The sequence below is a fragment of the Schistocerca serialis genome, chromosome 2, assembly GCF_023864345.2.
Source record: "Schistocerca serialis cubense isolate TAMUIC-IGC-003099 chromosome 2, iqSchSeri2.2, whole genome shotgun sequence".
Lineage (NCBI taxonomy): Eukaryota > Metazoa > Arthropoda > Insecta > Orthoptera > Acrididae > Schistocerca > Schistocerca serialis.
In genome coordinates, this window is record NC_064639.1 from 1,048,662,850 (window position 1) to 1,048,690,317 (window position 27,468).

The window sequence follows — 27,468 nt, forward strand, 5'->3', positions numbered from 1 at the left end:
ATATATGTAACAAATGCTAAATATCTCAAGGAAATGTCTTCTTCAAGTTGTAGATAGTACCTGCAGTAGTCCAGAAATTGCCTCATTACTTGATTCGAAACAGATATGTGAATTAATTGACAGCACAACACAGCATTAACTACACAAGGGCTACTTCAGTGCCAGACAAGTATTTTTATTGTTGTTATTATGAGAGTAGTTAGACACAAAGCATTAACAGAAGTAAGAAGTGCAGTAATCAAGTGATTTACAAACAATCACATTTGAACTGGGTTGATTTTAAATGGAGTTGCAGCGTGCAGGTCAAGCAAGTGCCACAATGGAGATGAGTAATAAAGGATAAGTACGTTTTGTAACAAGTGTCCACCCTCACTGTGGATAGTTAGCTTTCTTATCTGAGAAAGAATTATAGCTACCATTTGCAATGCACCTTGAATTCCTTCATCGTTAATTCTGACACACACACACACACACACACACAGAGGAACTAAATATAATTCATCTTTCATCATTTTAGAAATAAAAGTGTGTCACTCTACAGTTTTGTTAAGTGCTAAAGTTGGTCATAATGTAGGGGAGACGACGGGAGGGGGGTAGGGGCAACAGACGGCTGGGGGTTGGTGGGGACACTAGCTAATGTTTGACTGCACTCAAGGGTAATTGTCTAAGAAAGGTTGGAACCACTGCACTAGAGAATCACACTAACCGTATCCTTTTGGTGCATGAAGGGACTAAGGAAGCAGGTCATGCCCCAGGGTCACTTACTGAAACCAGATGCGAGATATAGCATCAATACACACTGGTTCTGAATCACATTGTGTGGGTGAATCTGGTGACATAGGGGCTACCTGGAACTCTGCCTAAGATACAAAGGTGGAACACGTGGAGTCCAGTGAAATGGGGGTAACTGGAGTCTCCTCCTCCTTGTAGGACATCTTCTTATCCTCCTCCTCAGACAATTTAGATGCCTGTGAAGGCTTGTCTACCTTAATTTCAGGGACAGAGAAGTGCCACGACTGACTGGCCACAGCCCAATTCCACAGTAGCTTGAAGAATAGCAACTAGATAGAAGCATCAAAGCTTCTTCGTACATTCTATGTAGCTCAATCTTGGAATTGTTATACTGAAGAACATTGATTATTTTGCATGTCGCCCTTTGCTTACGACACATCTATGTATATCTCAAAGTTAAGTATTATCACTTACTTTTTGTAATAAAACTCATTAATAAAATTTGTTTAAATGTTGTCTAGCAATCCGAGAAAGCTGGTTTCCCAGACATCCCACTATTGACAACTAGGCAGGATTCAACATCTGGCGAGAGTTATAAGAATAACCCAGTGTCTGGGGGGCCACGGATTTTCTTTTGTGTTCTTGCTGGTGTCGTAAGTCTACCTTGTCTTTTCTTTGTAGGGGTGTGTTTACTTGCTTTAATAGTGTCTCTTATCGTGTTTTTGCTTATCAGTGTTTTCAGGTGGGTTTGCAGAAATCTTCTTCACTTGTGTGCTTCTATTTACTGCTTGCCTTGTCCGTTTATTGCATTTATCTCTTCCAATATGAGAAACCCATCTCTCCTGCCCATGCTCAGGCGCCTTAGCTGCAAGTGATAGATGCAATGCAGCTAACACAGATGTTTCAGTTTCAGACCAACACACTGCCTCGCTGCTAAACACGGTACAGCAGCTCCTGACAACTCAAGCCACCAATACAGTGCAAAACACAACAACTTGTAGCTCCGAGTGCCATACTGCCTTTTTGCCAGTTTAACAAAAAAGACGAGGAGTGGCTTGAGTGGCTGCAACAGTCTGAAGCCCACATAATTTCTCACAATGTACCATGTACTGTGAAACTACATTATTTTTTTGTCAACGGTGGGAAGTGCAGTGTTTTACTCATTCAGAAATTGTTCCCTAATGTAACTCTGAGTGAACTTTCCTATGATCAGGTTGTTGATTCACTATCTAACTATTATGACCAACAAGTGAATGTGGTAGCAGCTAGGTACCAATTCCTTCATTGCAATAAATGGTCAGAACAAACTTATTGCTAGTGGGTAACAGATTAGCATGGCATTCGAGGAAATGCAAATTCAAATGTGCTTTATATTCGGATGCTATGTTGCCTGATGCAATCATGTACAATGTAACAGATGTCAAACTTCGATAATAGATTTTGAAACAATCAGATCCATCATTTCAGCACATAGTACAAATATTAGATCAGTATTGTTCAGGTGCCATGTCGACCGATAAATTTGAGCAGCCACTGATTTGTCGGGTTGTCGTCCCTTGCTTACGACCGGCCCAGGAGACACCGGCAGCTACCACGCGACGTAAACAGTTCTCCACGGCGTGTAAACAGCTCTCTAAACAGGCAAATGGAATTAAGTCAGCCCTCAGTGCTATTCATGGCACAAACACCAAGACCGCCCATCTAGACACACACAGTTTTACGCTTGTGGCAAGAAAGGTCACATTCAATCCGTAAGTTTGCAATGGAACAAACATACGAATACTAACCACTCACAAAAATCTAGTCACAAGGGCCATATAATCAATGCAGTGTATTCAAAGCCTGCTGTGGGCATTAACAAAACTAACAGGTGAACAGTTTCTTCAGTGCTATGCCAGACCAACAAACGTTTTGTTCATTTGCACATTAGTGGAAAATGTGAAATTTCAGTTGGACACAGGTGCCTCTGTTACATTGTTGAATCATAACACATATGAACTGTCAGACTCTCCACACCTGTCAAAAACTAGCAAGCACCTGACAGCTTATAATGGACACGACATTCCTATTCTTGGCAAATGTACTTTGCCTGCCATGTATCGCTCACGTACGCGAAATGTGACTTACTGTGCTACAATCACGCGATTGTGAGAACATATTTAGCCTTGATTCATTTGAGTTGTTTGGTTTTAAAATTCAGGACAATGTGTTGTCAATGACTTAAATCAATGCAAAAGGCAATGTAGCTGAAAGACAATGTTGCTGAAAGAATTCCCTGAACTTTTTCCTGAAGGTTTAGGCAAGGCTAAAAATTTTGATGCACATATTACTATGAACAACAGTGCTCAGCCGAAATTTTTCCAGCCCAGAACTGTTCCCATTGCATTATGGAACAAAGTGGCTGCTGAACTTAAGGAATTGCAAGATATCGGAGCTATTGAGCCTATACAAGCTAGTCAATGGGAAAGTCCATTGGTTTTGCTCCTCAAATCTTCAGGTCACATTCGCCTCTGTGTTGACTTTAAATCTACAGACAACTCACAAACTGTGATTGATACTTATCCATCGCCACGCCCAGAGGATCTCACAGACAGATTAAGCGCTGGTTGCTACTTTTTAAAAACAGATTTGCGTGACGCACATCTTCAAATACCACAAGATGAAGAATCTCAAAAAGTGTGTGCTGTGAATACTCATTTGGGCTTGTTTAAATATTTGCGTTTGCCTTTTGGCAGTGCTTCCGCACCCATCATTTTCCAATGGTACTTGGAACAGTTGACTGCTCAAGTACCAAACTGTTCAAACTATTTGGACAATATTGTCACAGCAGGTCGTAGACTTGAAAATCACATTAAAAATTTGTGTGCTTTGTTTCGTGTTATCTGATGCAAGACTAAAGTGTAGACTGGAAAAGTGTGATTTTTTAAACCTGAGTTGCAGTATCTTGGTCATGTCATAAACAGTCAAGGTGTACACCCTCTTCAGTCAGATTTTTTACCCATACGGGACCTGCCAGTTCCTCACAATGTCACAGAATTGCAGTCAGTCTTAGGGAAAAATGAACTATTATATTCGGTTCACGCCGAATGCTGCGCAAATAATGGCTCCATTGTATTGCAAGAATGTCCCCTTTGTTTGGACAGATGAGTGCCTAGTAGCTTTACAAAAACTTAAAGATGCATTGCTCAGTGATCGATGCTTAGTTCACTTTGATCCAGACAAACCGGTTGTACTGCAAGTTGAGGCATCCTCTTACGGAATCGGTGCAGTGCTTTCAACAGAATTGGTGATAAAGACAGGCCTATTGCTTTTGCATCAAAAGTGTTGTCCAAAGCTCAAAGTAACTATTCAGAAATAGAGAAAGAGGCATTGGCTATTGTGTAAGGTGTCACCAAATTCCACCACCACTTGTTTGGCAGAAAATTCTACTTAGTAATGGATCACAAGCCACTGCAGTTCTTGTTTCATCCAACGAAGCTGGTTCCTGTACGAACTGCCCAAAAATTGCAAAGATGGGTTTTGTTGTTGTCTCAATACCAATACGAGATTGTGTATTGTCCGACAGTTCACCTTGGTAATGTAGACGCACTTTCATGTCTTCCGATTGGCCTTTGATGCTTCTGCTGCATCTTGTTGTCACATCGATGCTCACGATTCTCAATTTCTTCAATCCTTTCCTCTGAACTACAGGAAAATTGCACAGCCAATGGAAGCCGATTCTGATTTGAACATTTTGATAAAGTACATTCGCACATCTTGGCCTTGTCCCCTGCTCAGCATAAAGAACTCTGTAGGGCGCCGATACTTTGCACACTGGCGTAGCCTCACTATACAGCAAGGTGTGATTCTTGTTCAAAATGACAGCGGAAAGTCACTTATGTTGATCCCTTAAGCTTTGCAAAAAGCAGTGTTTCTGTTACTGCACCAAGGACACTGGGAGGTTGTTCATATGAAACAGTTAGCATGTCGACACTGTACTTGGCTGGGTATGGACACCCAAATAGAACAGGTGCCGTCACAGTGTCACACATGTGGGGAAAATCAGTCCGCTCTGTCACAAAAATTCTCTGCTTGGCCGAAGTCGCAATTCCCATGGCAATGTGTGCACATAGGCTTTGCGGGACCTTTCTGGAACGCTCATGGGTTGATTGTGGTGGACTCTTATCGCAAGTATCCTTTTGCTATGCCAATGAACTCGACAACGTCACGAAGCGCAGTTCAGGCACTGTCCTCTATTTTTTTGCCTCGAAGGCTTGTCTGAAGTCATAGTGTCCCAAAGGCCCTCAGTTCACATTAAATGAATTTGAAACATTCTGTGAACGCAATGGCATACAGCATCTAACTAATGCACCGTTCCATTCACAGTCAAACGGCGAAGCGGAATGTTTTGTCAGAACCTTCAAGCAGCAGATGGCCAAACTTGGCACCGCACACACCAGGGATTACATTGTAACTGTTTCTCACCTCCTATCCTTTGCATCCACGAGGTGGACCATCGCAGGCAGAATTGCTTCAGGGTCCGAAGGAAGGTCGCAAGTATCGCTACATGCCGCATGATATTGTCTTTTACAGGATTTTTAGAGGCAGCAGATGCTGGACACGAGGCGAGATCCTTTGTTGCCTTGGCACATGCATGTATCTCATTTCAGGCCCAGACGGATTGCAGCACCAACATCACAATCAAATCCGTCACTGACAGTACACAGTGATCCTTCTATGTCTCTTCCCTCAGATTCACGGATTCCAAGGACAGCACGGCCACAGCAGCCGGCAGAGGGTGTCATCATGATGCTGCGGGATGACCCCACGGAGACGGCGCCTTCGCCTCCCCTCGTCCTATCGATGGAGCTGGACCCGCTCACACCACAGCAGCCCATGCCTTCTACATCTTGTTATGGGCCTCAGGAGGTGGACGCACACCCTTCTGGTCGTTTTCTGGGCGACATTTCTGGCAGAGTGAAGGCCAGATGGCAGGGTACAGTCCATCGCAGCATCCACTCTCCTGCCGTTGTTGTGCTCCCTATACAATGACGGTCCGTTGCTTTGGTGGTGGTGGTGTGTGTGTGTGTGGGGGGGGGGGGGGGGGGGGGGGGGGGATGTTACGGCGTAAAGTCAAGTGCCGGCACACCAGTCAGGAGTGAGAGCGCACAGAGGGCTGTGAAGAAGACGTCAGCCAACTGAACACTGACTGACTGTCCAGGATGACAACATGACAGCAGTGGCCTCTATGCGAAGAGGACATAAGTGCCGTGCCCCAGTTCTATAGCAGCTTGAAGACTAGCAATTAGATAGAAGCATCAAAGCTCATTACTTTCCTCGTACATTTTATGTAGCTCAATCTTGGAATTTTCATACTGAAGAACATTGATTATTTTGCATGTTGCCCTTTCCTTGTGACATATATACATATTTCTTAAAGTATTATCATTTACTTTTCATAATAAAACTCATTAATATGATTTGTTTTATTGTTGTCTGGTGATTTGAGAAAGCAGGTTTCATAGACACCCCTCAATTGACGACTAGGCAGGATTCAACAATCCTGTTCCAGATCAACAGTAACCTGGGAGGGGAGCATCCTGAGAGACCCCTTTCTGGTGAGAGATGCCGCAGGAGGGTAGTGCTGCTCTTCGGCAGATGCATAGTCAATGCTCCCAAATGTGGTTTGGGGGAAGCAGTATGTGGTGAGGCCCCAACCACCAGCAGAGAGAGTGTAGTCGAGCAGTTCCAAGGACCCGACATAGAAAGCACTAAGGGTGAGGATACTGTTGCTACAGAGGATGATGACGTCATAGTCATAGCATGTCGTCATCATCATATGTACAGGATGCATACTTGGCCCATCAATACTTCAGTTGGCCAAGAGTCTTGTATTCTTGGATTTTCCTTTTTTGTTAGAAGATGGTGCAGTTCGGTGAGTAGAGGAATGGGCCTCTCAGCAATTGGCATACTTGGGGGAGGGGGAGGGGGGGGGCCCAAGGAATGTCTGTATGCAACTGATGTCCACAATCCCAACAGATTGGGCTAGCTTTACAATGTGAACGCATGCCTGACTCTCGTGCATTTAAGGTGTGGCATAAGGTAGTAGAAGGATAGGTTTACAGCGTGGAAAGAGAAGTAGCACTGTGCAGGGACTGGGGGCCCATGTTAGCCAAGCACAGACTCACAAAAGAATGAAATGTGTAGGCACATGGTTGACAAACAGATATTGATGCCATGAAAGTTTGGGTCTGGCTGTGGGTCATGCTTGGACAGCCAAATGGTAAGGCGACTGCTCATGATAAGTGGGGAATCTGGGTTCAAGTCCTGGTCTGGCACAATTTTTCCTTGTCATTCCGTTATACACTCATGGTTTTTCACACTGTAACTGCAAATACATTTAATGTATTTCATATCAGTTGTAATCATCACAGTGCTTCTTCCTTCGGACGTGCATGCACTGCAATATTGCATTCGTAAAAGAGTTGCGAGTCACTTGGGGAGGGCAAGAGGGATCAGTGGCAAAGAAATTAAAAATTTTATGGAAATGTGTTAGAAACAAGAAACTGGAACACATATAATCTGTCAAGTCTTTTGGAATGTCATCTTCAGTGTTACAAGGCGTTATCAGCAAATGAAACATCTTCAAACAAATTGACCTGGACACGATTTACAGAAATACTTATGTTTCTAATGACATTAACTGTACCTTCGTTACATAATTTCTGTGCTTCCAAAAGTGATGTTTTTCTTTTATTATATGAATTAAATAAATTTTAGTTCTAATTAAACATTTAATACATTTGTGATGTATGATATGCTTTATGTAGCATACTTATCTTACTTATAACAGAAGTATTACTACATCAACAAAAATAATCAATTTTTGAAAATATAGTGTCATTGGATAGGTAAAAAAATCTATTCACCAAGAGGTGGCTGAGGAATACACATATAAAGGTATTTAAATTTGCTAATTTTCAGAGACAGCAGCTCCCTCTTCTGACGAAAAGCTTGCAGGGGAGGGAAGAGGGGTGACGAAAAAGGACTGGTGATGTTTAGGAAACGAGGAGAGTTGGAAAAGTCACCCTGAACCCCAAGTCAAGGGAGACTTACCAAAGAGGATGAGAAGGAAAGACTGAATGTTGGGAACTCCGCTGGATGAGACTCGGAAACCTGACAGCTTAAAGGTGGAAGATAAGATCATACACTTGAGCTAACAAGGGAGGAAAGCTAAGTGCATTGTTTGTGATAGAGGTGGGACGGGGGATTGATAGGTCAGAAAATGAAAGAAATAAAAAACTAAAAGTGAATAAAGAAAGGAACAGTTGCTGTGAAGAAAAGCTGAGACCGAAGAAACTAACACAAATTAAGGCCAGGTGGGTGGTGAGAACCAAGAACATGTTATAACACAGGTTACCACCTGCAGAGTCCTGAGAAACTGGTGTCATGGAGAATAATACAGATGGCACACATGGTGAAACAGGCACCTAGGTGACGACTGTCATGTTGTAGAGGATGCTCTGTAATAGGATATTCTGTGTTGCCAGTATACAACCTCTTCCTATGCCCATTCATCCTAACTGATAACTTGGTGGTAGTCATGTCGATGTAAAAGTCAAACAGTGTTTACATAACAGCTGGTATGCAACACATGTCGTTTTACAGGTGGTTCACCTTTGATAGAATGTGTTTTACCAGTTACAGGACTGGTATAGGTGGTGGTAGGAGAGTGCATAAGGCAAGTCTTACAGAGGGGATAGTCACAGGGGTAGGAAGGAGCATAGGGTCTGACAAGGATATTGTGGAGACTGGGAGGGTAATGAAAAGCTATTCTATTTGTGAAGGGCAAAATGTCAGACACAATGGACCTCATTTCAGGGCACCATTTTAGGAAGTAATAGCCTTTTTGAATTAGCTGACTAATATTTTCAAGACCAGAATAATACTGAGTGACAAGATGTGTACTCCTAAGTTACTTTAAATCTCTGTCTCGCGTATTACCCCATTTTCCACCTTTAACCTCTGAAGTTTTCAAATCTCATCTGCAGTCCTCAACAATCCAGTCTGGTAAGACTTCCCTGACTGCGGGTGCTGAATGACTTTTCCAAACTCTCTCCATTTCATAAACCTCATCAGCCCTTTTCCTTCGGTCCTCTTCTTTTCCCTTCAACCCTTCTGCCAGGAGCCACTGGCTCTGAAAGCTTTCTGATTTAAATACCGTTGTACGTGAATTCTCTTGCAGTCACTTGGTGAGTAAATTTTTTTATCTATCCAATTAGAAGTATTACTGTGACACCTAAATCGGCTTCTGCTGAAAACATTTCCCCACCTTAATATGTGTACCATCTCAAAAGAGTACCTTAATAATGCTGTACTGAATTTCTTTTACATGCACTAATTCTGGGAAGGTAGGACTTCTCACAAATTTTAATATTTGCCCTTACATTTTTCCTTGTCATATACTTATGCAGGCTGCTACGGTTATGAACGCAATTAGAATATCACAAAAAATATGCAATGCGGAGAAAAGAAACACAGCATTTGCAATGTTGTGAGTAAAACTTCAATATAAATTTGAAATTTAGTGGCACTTTTGTAGAAACCATGCAATATATCTTCTCTCAGCTTTACTTATGTTATAAATTCTTTTCCTAATAAAAGAGAGAGAGAAAATTGGAAAATATGATCTGAAATAGCTATTACCAAGAACCATATTCGTGCAATTCCCACTGCATTTGCATTATAGTGACTGGATACTTTTGAATGTTGCTCAGTTTAGTTACTCCACGAGCTCAACTAACAGTACCCATTGACTCCACTGAACAATGGTCAACACATTTCTCACAATGATTGTTAATACATCCAATAACATTTCTAATTTTCCAATGCAAAACAGCCAAAAAATAAATTCTTTTCCTAATAAAAGAGAGAGAGAAAATTGGAAAATATGATCTGAAATAGCTATTACCAAGAACCATATTCGTGCAATTCCCACTGCATTTGCATTATAGTGACTGGATACTTTTGAATGTTGCTCAGTTTAGTTACTCCACGAGCTCAACTAACAGTACCCATTGACTCCACTGAACAATGGTCAACACATTTCTCACAATGACTGTTAATACGTCCAATAACATTTCTAATTTTCCAATGCAAAACAGCCAAAAACAAGCCTTGGAGTATATAAAATATAGATTTATATACAACAAGTAGCTGAGCAGAGATTCTTCCACAAAAGGTACTGACACTAAAAAACACTCTTGCATTTAAATGTTGGCAGTCCAAAAGTAATGCAGCAAAGACAGGCCAACCCAAACATATCCAAAATGAATAAATGTATCAAGGGGCAGCTTACATGAAGTTATAGAGGATAATATTGTGAATCTCTTTATGTTTGCAAGTAATTTTTATCGTTTACAGTCACTGAATTATGACACAGATTTGTTTTCTTTTATTTCCTAATGAAAATAGTGTGCTCCCTGCCGCCGTTGGATAAGCAGCTGCAGCAGCAAGTCGTATACTCCTAGCTCACTCATTTGTTACATAGTTTAATTCTTAATTTCTTTGCGTGTTTTTGGTACTTGCATTGTTTAATTCATAAATTTCGAGCGTATTATAGTATTTGAGAGTTGTAGCATCGCGTTTTAGTACCTGAATAGTGTAAATTCGCGTAGTCGTTTGTCTACTGTTTTGTTTTGAACGGCCAGTGTCGGTTGGTCGCAGTCAGTGTGCTCCCTGCCGCCGTTGGATAAGCAGCTGAGCAGCAAGTCGTATACTCCTAGCTCACTCATTTGTTACATAGTTTAATTCTTAATTTCTTTGCGTGTTTTTGGTTCTTGCATTGTTTAATTCATAAATTTCGGGCGTATTATAGTATTTGAGAGTGTAGCATCGTGTTTTAGTACCTGAATAGTGTAATTTCGCTTAGTCTCCTTCCGCCGCCGAGCAGTGACAGCAGTGCGCAAGTAGCAGCATTACTGCATTTACTAGGCAATCTTGTATTTTAATAACCGTTTAAATTTTGTCGATTTGTTTGCGCTCTCTGTAGATTAGTTCAGACGTTCTTAGCAAAACAGTTTTTAGCATGGATAGGGACTGCAACTGCTGTGTTCGGATGCAGGCTGAGTTGGCATCCCTTCGCTCCCAGCTTCAGGCAGTGTTGGCTTCGGTCACACAGCTTGAGGCTGTTGCCAATGGGCATCACTGTGGGGGTCGGGATGGGGGTTTGTCGGGGACGGCCAGCTCGTCCCACGCATCCCCTGATCGGACTACGACTGTGGTTGCCCGGGATACTGCCCGCATTGAGGCTGATCCCTCACCTGTGGTAGAGTGGGAGGTCGTTTCAAGGTGTGGCAGGGGGCGAAAGACATTCCGGAGGGCTGAACGGAAAGCCTCTCCAGTTTGTCTGACGAACCGGTTTCAGGCTCTGTCTCAGGCTGATACTGATCTTCGGCCTGACATGGCTGCTTGTCCTGTTCCAGAGGTTGCCCCTCAGTCTGCAAGATCCGGGCAGTCGCAGAGGGTGGGCTTACTGGTAGTTGGGAGCTCCAACGTCAGGCGCGTAATGGGGCCCCTTAGGGAAATGGCAGCAAGAGAGGGGAAGAAAACCAATGTGCACTCCGTGTGCATACCGGGGGGAGTCATTCCAGATGTGGAAAGGGTCCTTCCGGATGCCATGAAGGGTACAGGGTGCACCCATCTGCAGGTGGTCGCTCATGTCGGCACCAATGATGTGTGTCGCTATGGATCGGAGGAAATCCTCTCTGGCTTCCGGCGGCTATCTGATTTGGTGAAGACTGCCAGTCTCGCTAGCGGGATGAAAGCAGAGCTCACCATCTGCAGCATCGTCGACAGGACTGACTGCGGACCTTTGGTACAGAGCCGAGTGGAGGGTCTGAATCAGAGGCTGAGACGGTTCTGCGACCGTGTGGGCTGCAGATTCCTCGACTTGCGCCATAGGGTGGTGGGGTTTCGGGTTCCGCTGGATAGGTCAGGAGTCCACTACACGCAACAAGCGGCTACACGGGTAGCAGGGGTTGTGTGGCGTGGGCTGGGCGGTTTTTTAGGTTAGATGGCCTTGGGAAAGTACAGAAAGGGCAACAGCCTCAACGGGTGCGGGGCAAAGTCAGGACATGCGGGGACCAAGCAGCAATCGGTATTGTAATTGTCAACTGTCGAAGCTGCGTTGGTAAAGTACCGGAACTTCAAGCGCTGATAGAAAGCACCGAAGCTGAAATCGTTATAGGTACAGAAAGCTGGCTTAAGCCAGAGATAAATTCTGCCGAAATTTTTACAAAGGTACAGACGGTGTTTAGAAAGGATAGATTGCATGCAACCGGTGGTGGAGTGTTCATCGCTGTTAGTAGTAGTTTATCCTGTAGTGAAGTAGAAGTGGATAGTTCCTGCGAATTATTATGGGTGGAGGTTACGCTGGGCAACCGAACTAGGTTAATAATTGGCTCCTTTTACCGACCTCCCGACTCAGCAGCATTAGTGGCAGAACAACTGAGAGAAAATTTGGAATACATTTCACATAAATTTTCTCAGCATGTTATAGTCTTAGGTGGAGATTTCAATTTACCAGATATAGACTGGGACACTCAGATGTTTAGGACGGGTGGTAGGGACAGAGCATCGAGTGACATTATACTGAGTGCACTATCCGAAAATTACCTCGAGCAATTAAACAGAGAACCGACTCGTGGAGATAACATCTTGGACCTACTGATAACAAACAGACCCGAACTTTTCGAATCTGTATGTACAGAACAGGGAATCAGTGATCATAAGGCCGTTGCAGCATTCCTGAATGTGGAAGTTAATAGGAATATAAAAAAAGGGAGGAAGGTTTATCTGTTTAGCAAGAGTAATAGAAGGCAGATTTCAGACTACCTAACAGATCAAAACGAAAATTTCTGTTCCGACACTGACAATGTTGAGTGTTTATGGAAAAAGTTCAAGGCAATCGTAAAATGCGTTTTAGACAGGTACGTGCCGAGTAAAACTGTGAGGGACGGGAAAAACCCACCGTGGTACAACAACAATGTTAGGAAACTACTGCGAAAGCAAAGAGAGCTCCACTCCAAGTTTAAACGCAGCCAAAACCTCTCAGACAAACAGAAGCTAAACGATGTCAAAGTTAGCGTAAAGAGGGCTATGCGTGAAGCGTTCATTGAATTCGAAAGTAAAATTCTATGTACCGACTTGACAGAAAATCCTAGGAAGTTCTGGTCTTACGTTAAATCAGTAAGTGGCTCGAAACAGCATATCCAGACACTACGGGATGATGATGGCATTGAAACAGAGGATGACACGCGTAAAGCTGAAATACTAAACACCTTTTTCCAAAGCTGTTTCACAGAGGAAGACCGCACTGCAGTTCCTTCTCTAAATCCTCGCACAAACGAAAAAATGGCTGACATCGAAATAAGTGTCCAAGGAATAGAAAAGCAACTGGAATCACTCAATAGAGGAAAGTCCACTGGACCTGATGGGATACCAATTCGATTCTACACAGAGTACGCGAAAGAACTTGCCCCCCTTCTAACAGCCGTGTACCGCAAGTCTCTAGAGGAACGGAGGGTTCCAAATGATTGGAAAAGAGCACAGATAGTCCCAGTCTTCAAGAAGGGTCGTCGAGCAGATGCGCAAAACTATAGACCTATATCTCTTACGTCGATCTCTTGTAGAATTTTAGAACATGTTTTTTGCTCGCGTATCATGTCATTTCTGGAAACCCAGAATCTACTATGTAGGAATCAACATGGATTCCGGAAACAGCGATCGTGTGAGACCCAACTCGCCTTATTTGTTCATGAGACCCAGAAAATATTAGATACAGGCTCCCAGGTAGATGCTATTTTTCTTGACTTCCGGAAGGCGTTCGATACAGTTCCGCACTGTCGCCTGATAAACAAAGTAAGAGCCTACGGAATATCAGACCAGCTGTGTGGCTGGATTGAAGAGTTTTTAGCAAACAGAACACAGCATGTTGTTATCAATGGAGAGACGTCTACAGACGTTAAAGTAACCTCTGGCGTGCCACAGGGGAGTGTTATGGGACCATTGCTTTTCACAATATATATAAATGACTTAGTAGATAGTGTCGGAAGTTCCATGCGGCTTTTCGCGGATGATGCTGTAGTATACAGAGAAGTTGCTGCATTAGAAAATTGTAGCGAAATACAGGAAGATCTACAGCGGATAGGCACTTGGTGCAGGGAGTGGCAACTGACCCTTAACATAGACAAATGTAATGTATTGCGAATACATAGAAAGAAGGATCCTTTATTGTATGATTATATGATAGCGGAACAAACACTGGTAGCAGTTACTTCTGTAAAATATCTGGGAGTATGCGTGCGGAACGATTTGAAGTGGAATGATCATATAAAACTAATTGTTGGTAAGGCGGGTACCAGGTTGAGATTCATTGGGAGAGTGCTTAGAAAATGTAGTCCATCAACAAAGGAGGTGGCTTACAAAACACTCGTTCGACCTATACTTGAGTATTGCTCATCAGTGTGGGATCCGTACCAGGTCGGGTTGACGGAGGAGATAGAGAAGATCCAAAGAAGAGCGGCGCGTTTCGTCACTGGGTTATTTGGTAACCGTGATAGCGTTACGGAGATGTTTAATAAACTCAAGTGGCAGACTCTGCAAGAGAGGCGCTCTGCATCGCGGTGTAGCTTGCTCGCCAGGTTTCGAGAGGGTGCGTTTCTGGATGAGGTATCGAATATATTGCTTCCCCCTACTTATACTTCCCGAGGAGATCACGAATGTAAAATTAGAGAGATTAGAGCGCGCACGGAGGCTTTCAGACAGTCGTTCTTCCCGCGAACCATACGCGACTGGAACAGGAAAGGGAGGTAATGACAGTGGCACGTAAAGTGCCCTCCGCCACACACCGTTGGGTGGCTTGCGGAGTATCAATGTAGATGTAGATGTAGATGAACTAAATACTTTTTTTGTGGCATCTGAAATAAGCTTCTAAGAAAACTTCAACGATATAACATGTACTTTAACAACTTAACATGTATGGTACTTGATCAAATACTATAAAGATAACAGCACCGCAAACCACTGTCCCAACATCAGGAGAACAGATTCCACAAATGCCTGCCCTATTGTACCAAATGAAAGCAAACACAGGTATGTTTCTTGTGGTTTTCTGTCTGCTTGAAGCCCACCAGTTTGTGTTCTGATGTTGTAGCAATTAGATATGAATATTGTTAAGGGAAATGTTGCCAAATTATTAGAGCAGCATCCAGTCATGTTAAGCAATTACAAGCTGTCATTGCAAACATTATAAAAAAGTTCTACAAACTGGATGTGTAGAGAATAAAATACGCAAAGGAAAAAGCAGCACAGCTGATGAAAGAAATGAAATTAACACTTAAGCAGCAGTAGCACAGAATGCAAATGTCACTAAGAGGCATCTAAGAAATACGAGAGGGATCAAACAAATTAGTGTCCTAAAACATTACCCAAAATTTGTTACAGTTCTTTGAATGTTATCTATGAAAAGTGCAAAGTGATGCAGCATGTCTATGTAAAATTTTGTTTAAGGAAAGAGTATCATTTACAACAAATTGTATGCAAGTCAATCTTCGCAATATGCATGAATTGTCAGCTGAAAATCTACGCTGACTAAAATAAGTGGATTAAAACAACACTTTTGTTCTATCAAGGTTTGACACGTTTTTGATGACCCTTATCGTTGGTCCCTGTTTTATTGATGAGAAGCTGAATACACTCAATTATCTTGAGTTCCTAAGATATGCTGCCACCACAGTTATTTGAAAACATCGCACTGGACATAAGACAGTCAAGTGTGGTATGAAAATGACAGACACTCTAAAGAAAACATTTGGAGAACAATGGGAGGGCCATTCAGGAAACGCAAAATTGTCTGCACATTCACTGAGCTTAACACTTTTATATTTTTAACTGTAGCAAAAATTAGAACAAGACGTCTACTAGGAAACTACTTCCAAAGGCATGAAAAGACTTACGACAATGGCCTGTGATGCCGTAACTCCAGATAAAATTAATGTGTAGTACTGTCTCTCCAGAATCACTTAACAGCATGTCGCAATGCTCAAGGTCAACATTTTAAGCTCTTGGTATGACAGCCGGGATGGTAAATACACAAATAGCATCTGAGTTACATGTTTGCTTACATTTGGTATAATACAGCAGACATTTGTGGAACCTCTTCACCTGATGCTGGGACAGCAGTTTGCAGCACTGTTACTTTGATACTACTTGATCAAGTCCCAAACATGTTACGCCTTTTAAGTGCTCTTAGAAGCTCCTTTCAAATGCCACAGAAAAAAGTACATAATTCTGTTCATCATATTTGATGTTTTAGGAAAGCCTGCAACTCATTCATGATTTAAATAATGAAAAATTGCATGAGTTACATGTTTTTCATGCTTAGCATAATGTGTTTTGAGAATTTATCTCGTTTTCAAGTGCATTTGATAACACCAATATTTTGGTGATGTTCGTATGTTTGATTTTCTGCCTCTCTTGCAATGTGGTTGTCCTTTTTAGATTATACTGCAATCAGAAAATCAGACAAAATGAATCTTGGAGTGTTTTTATATACTAATATTAGAAACAGTATTTTTGTCTGCCTGCTTAAAGGTTATGTGCCTCCTCTGTTACACAATGCGCATGTGTGCACACATACACAGGAGTGAGCGCACGAGTGCCCCCCCCCCCCCCTCAATATTGTCTCTATTGAGGTCGAAGACGAGTGTGACAGTGAAGTTAACTGGTTGCATATAACAGGAGTAGGTGAAACCAAGTTAACTGATGGATGTTTTTACTGGTCACCTGACTCCTTTGTGACAGTTCTAGAGTCATTCAAAGAAAGCCTATGGATAGGGTAGTGTGGAAATACCCAGACCTTGCAATACTAGTTGGTGGTGGCTTTAACCTACTAAGTATAGACTTGGATGTCTATGGACTCAGTGCAGGAGGTACAGACAGACAGACAGTCATACGAAATACTTTTGTACACTTTTTCTGAAGAAGTGTCTTGAGCACCTAGCTCGGCAGCCCACACGTAATGAAAATATGTTAGATCTTGTAGCTACAAATTGGTTGTACCTTACTGACAATGTCAACATACAAATGGGGATTAGCAATCATGATGTGATTATGGCTAAGAAAGTTGACAAATCAGTCAAGGAGGATAGGAGACTGTTTCTGCTAGACAGAGCCAATAAGCAGAATCTCACTTAAGACAGTGAACTGAGACCACTTAGTTCCAGTAAGATGGACATAGAGGAATTATGGGCAAAGTTTAAGCAGATTGTAAATTGTGGTCTGGAGAATTATGTGCCTAGTAGGTGGATAAAGAATGGAAGAGACCCACCATGGGTTAATAACGAAATTCAGAAGATGCTGATAAAGCAAAGGTTGTTGCACTCTTTGTTCAAAAGACGATGCACAAATGACAATAAGCAAAGGTTAGTGGAGATTTGTGCATTTGCAAAAAGATCTGTGTGCAAAGCCTACCACAGTTACCATTGTCACAAAAGATCCGGCAGAGACCCCCAGAAATTTCTGGTCCTATGTAAAATCGCTGAGTGTGCCTAAGCCTTCCATTCAGTACCTTGTTGACCAATATGGCATGGCAAATGAAGATAGCAAAACGTAAGCCAAAGTTTCCAATTTCACAATGAAGAAATCTTTCACTCATGAGAAACATGCAAACATACCATCATTTGAACATCGGACAACATAGTAATAAGCACTCCTGGTGCAGAGAAACAGCTGAAAGATCTGAAAGCAAATAAATCACAAGGTCCGGATGAAATCCTAATTCAGTTTTACAAAGAGTACTCTACCTATTATCAGTTCGAATATCACAAATTTTCTTGAGAGCGAGTAGCTTATATCCACAATTCATCATGGTTTTAGAAAGCATTGCTCGTGTGAAACTCAGCTAGCCCTTTTCTCACATGATATACTGCGAACTATGTATGAACAGCAGCAGCTAGATTCCATATTTCTAGATTTCCGGGAAGTATTTGACATGGTTCCCCATTTCAGGCTCTTAACGAAGGTATGAGCATGTGGAAAAGTTCACAGATATGTAATTGGTTTGAAGACTTCTTAAGTAATAAAGCCCAGTATGTTGTCTTCAACGGCGAATGTCCATCAGAGATAAGGGCATCGTCAGGAGTGCCCCAGGGAAGTGTGATAGGACTGCTGTTGCTCTCTATATACATGAGTAATATGGCAGATATTGTGAGCAGCAATCCGCAGTTGTTTGCTGATGACACTGTGGTGTATGTTAAGGTGTTGAAGTTGAGTGCCTGTAGGAAGATACAAGATAACTTACACAAAATTTCTATTTGGTGTGGTGAACGGCAGCTAGCTCTAAATGTGGAAAAATGTTAAGTTAATGCGCACGAGTGAGATGAAAAAACCTGCAATGTTCAGATACAGTATTACCAGTGTCCTGCTTGACACAGTCAAAGTGTTTAAACATCTCGGCATAACACTGCAAAACAATATGAAATGGAATGAGCATGTTAGAACTGTGGTAGGGAAGACAAATAGCCACCTTTGGTTTATTGTGAGAACTTTAGGAAAGAGTGGTTCACCTGTAAAAGAGACCACATATAGGACCCTGGTGTAACCAATGGTTGAGCATTGTTCGATTGTTTGGGATCCAAAAAAGGTAGGATTGCAGGAAGACATTGAAGCAATTCAAAGATGGGCTGCTAGGTCTATTACCGGTAGGTTCGAACAACACATGGTCGAAGAACACGTAAGTGTTACGAAAATGCTTCGGGAACTCAAATTGGAATCCCGGTGGGGTGGGGCAACGTTCTTTCCGAGAAACACTATTGAGAAAATTTAGAGAACCGAAATCTGAAGCTGACTGCCTAACGACTCTACTGCCATCAACAAACACTGTGTGTAAGAGCCACAATAATAGGATTTGAGAAATTAGGACTAATATGGTGGCATGAGAATTAGGGCCCATATGAAGGCATATACACAGACATTTTTCTCTTGCTCTATCTGTGAGTGGAACAGGAAGGGAAATAATTAGTAGTGGTAAACAGTACCCTCTGTCATGCACCGTACAGTGGCTTGCAGAGTATCTATGTAGACGTAGATACTATGAAGATATTATAACACTATAGTTTCACAAAAAGCTTGATCAGTCAAAAGCATTGTAGTGTTATGGATTACTTTATATATATGTAGCTGTCAATTATAAAATGTATTTTTACTAATACTGATATTGAATTATTGATTACATTTTTTAAATATCACATACAATGGATTTAAAGGAGGAACTTGAAATTTCTGTACAACACAAAAAGCAAGAAGGAAAACTGCTTAATGACAAATTAGATAGTGAATCAGTTAACTTTTTCAAATGTTACTCCTGCATATGATAACTGTAGCAATTTTTCATAAATAAGCATATTTCATTTCCTTGCTCGTGTGTGTGTGTGTAATGGAGGAGGCAAATCAAAATACCATTTCTAACATTAGCATGTAAAAACACTCCAAGCCAGAAGGTTTTTGATACGTACCTCACAAGTGGCTTGTAAACAAATTGCCTTCATATGGGATATTGTCTCAGTTATGTGACTGGATTCACGATTTCCTATCAAAGGGCGTCACTGTTTGTAGTAACTGACAGAAAGTCATCTAGTAAAACAGAAGTGATTGCTGAGGCCCTCGGTACTTCTTTATCTATATAAGCGATTTCAGAGACAATCTGAGCAAGTTGTTTGCAGATGATGCTGTCATTTATCATCTAATAAAGTCATCAGATCAAAACTGATTGCAAAATAATTCAGACATCTGTATGGTGTGAAAACTGGCAACAGACCCTAAATAATGAGAAGTGTGAGGTCATACACACGAGCTCTAAAAAGGAATCTGTTAAACTTCGGTTATACGATAAATCAATCGAATCTAAAGGCCATAAATTTAACTAAACACCAAGGAATTACATTTACTATCAACTTAAATTGAAAAGAACACATAGAAAATGTTGTGGGGATAGCAAACCAAAGACCATGTTTTATTGGCAAAACAGAAGCTGAATGGATCTACTAAAGAGCCTGCTCACACTACGCTTGTCTGTCCTCTTCTGGAGTACTGCTTCATGGTGTGGGATCCTTACGGTATCGGATTAACAGAGTACATCAAGAAAGTTCAAAGAAGGGCAGCACATTATGTATTATTGAGAAATAAGGGAAAGACTGTCAAGGACATGATACAGGATTTGGGGTGGAAATCATTAAACTTTCTCCTCCAAATGCGAAAATATTTTGTTGACACCAAACTACAAAGGGAGAAACAATCATTGTAAAAAAATAGGGAAATCACAGCTCACACGGAAAGATATGTGTTTGTTTTTTATTCAGGCTGTTTGAGCCTGAAACAACAGAGAACTATTGTGAAGGTGCTTCTGCAGGTACTTAAGTGTGATTTGCAGAGTAGCCATGTAGGTGTACAATGCAAGAGGGGCAGAAAATCACACATGCACACCACAAATATTAATGTAAACAAATGCACTCAATTTTAAGAATAAATTCTCAAAATATATTGCGAAATGCATGAAAAAATAAGCAACTGGTGCAGATTTTCATTATTTAAATCCAAAAAGTTTAGGCTTCCATTGAACAAAATAACACTAGTGTCATAATTTGGCAACTTATAACAATAAAAATTACTTGCAAACTTCAGAAAATTTGCCATATTGTCTGCTATAACTTGGCGAAAACAGCATCTCAATATATTTATTAATTCTGGATGCATTTGTGGTGGCCTGTCTTAGCTGTCTCACCCTGTATTTACACTTTAAGGAAATAGATAATGTTAGTGTAGTGTCTTGCATTATTTATTGTTTAATTGTGTCAGCACCATTTATTATTATGTTTTATTGTTTACCTCTGTGTAATCCATCAGTTTCCCGGCGATTTGAAATACAGTTATTGCATGAACAGATATTTAATTTTCCATCTCAACATTATTGCAGTTTTTTTGCACACTATACATCACTGCAGACTTCAAATATTTGCTGCTTATACCTAATATAAGTTCGGTGAATTTTTGTTATTTTATACCGTTTGCTGCTGCTGCCATTATTCTATTCTGTTACAGTCTGTTTGTCTATGCTATGCATGGGTAAGTGATTCTGCATCTATATCTACACTCTGCAAACCACTGTGAGGTGCATGGCAGAGGGTACATCTCAATGTACCAGTTATAAGGGTTTCTTCCTGTACCATTCAGGTATGGAATGTGGGAAGAATGACTGTTTGAATGCCTCTGTGTGTGTGGTAATTATTCTAATCTTATCCTCATGATACCTATGTGAGTGATATGCAAGGGGTTGTAGTATATTCCTAGAGTAATCATTTAAAGCCGGTTCTTGAAACTTTGCTAATTGACTTTCTTGGGACAGTTTATGTCTGTCTTCAAAAGTCTGCCTGTTCACTTCCTTCAGTATCTCTGTGACACTCTCCCACAGATTAAACAAACCTGTGACCACTTGTGCTGCTCTTCTCTGTACACGTTCAATATCCCATGTTAGTTGTATCTGGTACACACTTGAGCCGTATTCTAGGATGGGACGCAAGAGTGATCTGCAAGGAATTCTTTTCTACACTGATTGAACTTCTCCAGTATTCTACCAATACACCGAAATCTACCACCTGCTTTACCCAGGACTGAACCTATGTGATCACTCCATTTCATATCCTGCGGAGTTAAACCCAGGTATTTGTATGAGTTGGTTGATTCCAACAGTGGCTCACAGATATTATAGTCATAGGATACTATGTTTTTTTTCCATTTTGTGAAGTGCAAAATTTTACATTTTTGAACATTTAGAGAAAGTTGCAAGATCATTAATATACAACATGAACAGCAAGGGTCCCAACACACTTCCCTGGGGCACACACAAAGTTACTTCTACATCTGGCGATGATTCTCCATCGAAGATAACATGCTGTGTCCTCCCTACCAAAAAGTCTTCAATCCAACCACAAATTTCACTTGATACCCCATATGATCGTACTTTTGACAATAAGTGTATTGTGGTACTGAGTCAAATGCTTTTTGGAAATAAAGAAATACTGCATCTACCTGACTGCCTTGATCCAAAGCTTTCAGTACGTCATGTGAGAAATGTGTGAGTTGGGTTTCACATGATCTATGTTTATAAGATCCACGCTGGTTGGCACTGAGGAGGTCATTCTGCTCAAGATATCTCATTATGTTTGAGGTCTTTCTTCCGAGAACTGGGCATGATTTATTGCCCAAGGGATCCACGATAGATGTATCAGGGACCCTATATTGCCCCAACTGCACACTCCCCACACCATTACAGAGCCTCTGCTTGAACAGTCTCCCACTGATATGCAGGATTCATGAAGTTTTCTCCATACCCGTACATGTCCATCCACTCAATACAATTTGAAACGAGACTCATCCAACCAGGCAACATGTTTCCAGTCATCAACGGTCCAAAGTCGGTGCTGACAGTCCCAGGCGAGGTGTAAAGCTCTGTATCCTGCAGTCATCAAGGGTACACGAATGGGGCCTCAGCTCTGAAAACCCATATAGATGATGTTTTGTTGAATGGTTCGCACGCTGACACTTGTTGATGGTCCAGCATTAAAATCTGCAGCAAAAGATTTGTATCGTGCAGTCAACAAGGGTACACGAGTGGGCCTTCAGCTCTGAAAGCCCATATCGGTGATGTTTCATTGAATAGTTCACACGCTGACACTTTTTGATGGTCCAGCATTGAAATCTGCAGCAATTTGCTGAAGGGCTGCATTTCTGTCACATTGAATGATTCTCTTCAGTCATCGCTGATCCTGTTCTTGCAGGATCTTTTTCTGGCCTCAGCGATGTCAGAGATATGATGTTTTACTGGATTCCTGATATTCACAGTACACTCGTGAAATGATAGTACTTAAATCTTGATAGTGTGCCATTGTAGCAGCAGGCAGCAGTAACTGATCTAACAACTACACCAGACACTTGTTGTCTTATATAGGTTTTTCCGACTGCAGTGCCGTATTCGGCCTGTTTACATACCTCTGTATTTGAATGTGCATGCCTATACTAATTTCTTTGGCACTTCAGTGTTTTAGTTGTCTTTTGTATTTTGGCAATCACTGTTGCCACTGTGTCATTGTCACTGATACTAGTTTCAATGTGGACATCATCAAACACGTCAGGTCTATTTGTTGCCATCAGACTCAATATATTTCCATCATAAGTAGGGTTCCTAACTATCTGTTCTCAGTAGTTTTCAGATGAGGCATTTAGTAAAGTTTCACAGGATCTTATCATGCCCACCACTAACAAAACTGTAATTACTGTTGGATGATTAAACTCTCCACTGATGATAACAGTATGATTGGGGAATATGCAAGTGAACTGAGGTTTTCTCTGAAGTTTTTGGTTACATCAGGAGATGAGTCGGGTGGGCAATAGAAGGGTCCAATTATCATTTTATGCCCACCCCTGATACTGCATCTTGGCCAAACAATTTCACAAGCAGCTTCATTTTCTATCACGGTGGATTTGAGTTTCTCGTCTACTGCGACAAATACACCATCTCCATTTCCCATTTGCCTATCCTTTCGATATACACTTAAAATTTCCTCCAAAAATCTCACTGCTATCAATTTCAGGCTTCAACAGGTGAACGTGTGGCTCGCACCTCATTGCATGTATTCTTATGTATATGGTCACATAGTGACAACACTTTCATATGGTCATGTAGTGACAACACGTACAGAAAAATTACTAAGTCATTTGTTATGTGTGATTAATAGTATGATGCAGTTACTGGAATATCCATACATTTATACGGTGAAAATTCTTCATTAATCAAAGGTATTCATGGACAAAAAAAAAAAGAATACTGCATACACAAACAAAATTTCAATTATGTTGAGGGAAGTTAAATGATCTATAAATATAATACGTAAGTACACTCATGAGTTAATGAATCAGACAGAGCTGGTATGTGTGTGTGTGTGTGTGTGTGTGTGTGTGTGTGTGTGAGAGAGAGAGAGAGAGAGAGAGAGAGAGAGAGAGAGAATATGCCTCTCATCATGGAGAATGGAATAGTTCAAGGTGTCACATAATTGGGATGTTATCATACCATGCTGTTGGTGTGACACTTGAGAACTTGATTGAAGCTAAATTGTTTGTGACCAATAGTTTAATAACTCACCCTTCAAAATCAACCAGGCACTAGAGTATTCAAATACTATGGTGTCAAGGGAGTATCATGAGAACTTTTAGTCCTGAAAAACTGCAACTGCCTGAGTCAATGGCTGCCGGCAGCAACTTAATGACAGGCTGTATTTGACTATCATGGATTATAACAGCAGACAGGTGGTTTGCAGCAAATCCTATCTACCGGTAATTCAACGTTGGGCAACAATTCGTTGTAACAGTGCGCACAGGAACACATTCTCAGAGTATAGACAAATACTGCCTGGACTCTGAATTGTGGTACATGTTGGTACACACTGATTGCTGAGTAATATTACACAGAAATTATATGAGACAATGCTTTTCACATGCCATATTTCAGCCAGACATGAAAACAAGGCTGTGTGAAAGAAGTTTACATAGGATTGTGTCAGAATGGTTTGAATGTACAGAGTGCACACATTAGGTGCTTATATGGTCCCCCAAGTCATCTGACCTCTATCATGTAGAGCACATCTGTACTCCACTGTGTGAGTTGTATTTACTGAACACTCCAACCTTTCTCTGTGAGTTGTGGGTAACAGTTGGTCTACCGTGTTAAGGGTAGTTTTCCAGTGCTTTTGTTGTCCCATCGAGTCAGTGGTGTAAAGCGTCTTCACTATTACCAGGTCAGGAGGGGATGCTACTACAGGCTACTATGCATGTTATGTCGTGTATAATTGCTTATGGTCATATAACTGGAAATCTTTTACAGGCCACAGCAGGTGCTTTCTAAAACTAAGCACTATGATATGGCTAAAACAAACTAAGCACTATGATATAGCTAAAACAAACTAAGTCCTCTTTTTAAGGTATGACATACTTGCAATAACATGTAGGTATTAATGCTCTGAATACCAATGCTAATACTGCAGTTAGTGCACCACATACTTTTTCTGAACTTGTGCACCTAACTGAAACCAATGAAACTATCATCACATAAATAATATCTCAGACAAATGTATCATTATTAAATGAAAGTGATCATAAACAGCCTTTATTTCAGAATAATTTTTATTTTGCTGTCTGCTTGTGAAAATCCAGCAGAGGAGACAGAAGAGGACAACAATGAATTACTACATGAAATGTATTCACAGTAGTGAATATGGACAATCATCAGCTGTATAATGGCATGACGATGATGAAAATTTATGCTGGTTTGGGACTCAAACTGGATTTCCTGGTTGTTTTGGGCGGTGCATACACGCATGCCTGGAGAAATATTGCATCACACTTCTGAACAACACAGGCCCTGTAATGTTGTAAGAATTACTACAGTCTTTATTCTGGCAAACACATGGAATATTTTGTTGTGTTTTGTCCACACTGAAAATGACTTCCGTTGTCAAGTGGAATATTTTACTTGTGCACAAGTCATAACCGCAAAAAGTTGCTGACATGTATGTACATTGAATGACTGATAGGATGAATAAAGATACAATAAAGATATGTCACTGTCACATCATGTGTTGGGTATTTAATCTTATTGTTATCATATTTTACTCAAATCACTTTAAATCACTGCTTGTGCACACTGTTGTCATTTGTATAATCTATACCAGTAGCAGTTTGCTGTGATTTATGTAAAAGATGATAAGAACGTTAACATTAAATATCCAAAAATGGATGTGACGATGACATATATACACGTCGGGTATTTTTTAAGATTTTAACATGAGCTGAAGCAAAACTTTTCAGTATTTCTCTTGATAATGGCCATATGGCTGGAACTGCAATAGTAGGTTTTGTGAATAAATAATTTCACAATCAAAGGTGAACGTAAAGTAATTTGGAAAATGTTATGTAACTGTGAACCCCAACTATGAGAAGTTAATCAACAGAGACACTGTCAACATTTTGGTAGCATACTAACTAACATGCTAACTTGTGGTGAAACAGTGTTTGCCACATTCAATCTGCAGACATGCTGAAGCATGTTCACTAATCAAAATTGGAAACTGTGAGCTGTAGCGCAGGAGATTCCTGCTGTGACAAACACGCCAATGGTGACATTCGTCGTCTTCTTCTTTTTTTAAAATAACATTTTACACCACAGTACGTTTCACAACAGACACTGTGTGGAATATTCATAACCAGCAAAGTGCGATGCCACCACCAGCAAAGATACATACCCTTGTGTGCTGCCTCAGAATTCTGGGCCTAAAGGTTGTCTTTTATTGTCACGACTAGTTATAAGTTTTCTAGATCCTCATAGAACACGATATGTGCAGTCAATTTTTTAAAATCTTAATTTCTGTCACTGCTATTTATTTGCCATTTTTATCCACTAAAATACACAGCTTTTTCTCTCTCTGACAACATGTGTAATAAAATCTTTGGAAGCTTTGTTATCCCAGAACATGAATTGTAATTCAATACAAAGAATACAAAAACAGCCACACACAATATAATGAAAATAAAGACATATTCAATACCCACACTCTGCTTAAAACTTGGCAAAAGTGTTTTTGAAGTACACAAACATATAGAAACAGCAACAAATTAGGAACAGTTCTGATAACTATGAAATAAATGCAAATCTGAAAATTAGCAGACTACATCGCATTTGCATTTAAGACAAAATATGCTTGGTCCAAGTAGGAAGACAGCCATACAAACAACAATTCATATGGTTAAGTAAATAAAACACACCCAATAATGATGGTGAAACAGAGCCAAAACACATCTAGGTGAAAGTGAACAGGAACAAACTTTTGTTTTGTTCAAGGTGACGTCATCAAAGTACTTTATGTTAGGAACATTTAGTAAGCTTCATAAAAGTTCAAGAGTATAGTGTACAACCAGTCTTCAATGTGCATTCAATTAAAATAGTTAACAAGGAGCCAAAAACTAAGTAAGGTGTAAGGCAGGTTTGCTAATTGCCACTAACGATATTTAATTTTCATGTTCAAGAGACAATGAGGAATGTAAAAAGATTAATTGATGTGTGTGTGCATGTGAGATCTGGGGACTGGAGGAGGTGTCATGCACAGAAAATCAGCACAATCTTCGTTGCTGACAACACACAACATGGCTACAAACGTCAACAGGAATTGAGTTGAGTGCATAATGAAATCTAATGTGTGCTAGCTGAAAGCTATAATATGTGCATAATGAAAATGAAAACTAATGTAACAGTATGCCAAGCTGATGGATATGGTGGATGGTCTAGTTAAACCTGTGCAAGATACACTTCAGGAGGTGAATGAGTTTTATTTTCTCAGAAGCAGAGCATGCAAAGAAGGAAAACTGTAGGAAAAGCATAGTAGCACGGATTGGATAAGGAAAAAGCCTTTCAATAAAAAAATAATCTACTCACATAAAAAATTATCACCCTTAAACCAGAAGAATACTGATGAGAAGCTATGTTTAGAGCACAATTCTGCATGGATGTGAAACATGCACTACAGAGAATGCTGAAAAGCTGCATCAAACATCAAACCAACCTTAAGGTTGATTGGGGGAGGGGAGGAATAAAAA

The 27,468-nt window shown here is 40.8% G+C and overlaps 1 protein-coding gene across 1 annotated transcript in view; it reads right to left on the reverse strand.

The window, feature by feature from the left end:
• LOC126458491 (zinc finger protein 37-like) overlaps positions 1 to 27,468 on the reverse strand; it is a 73,108-nt gene that overhangs the window by 21,618 nt on the left and 24,022 nt on the right. The window lies entirely within an intron of this gene.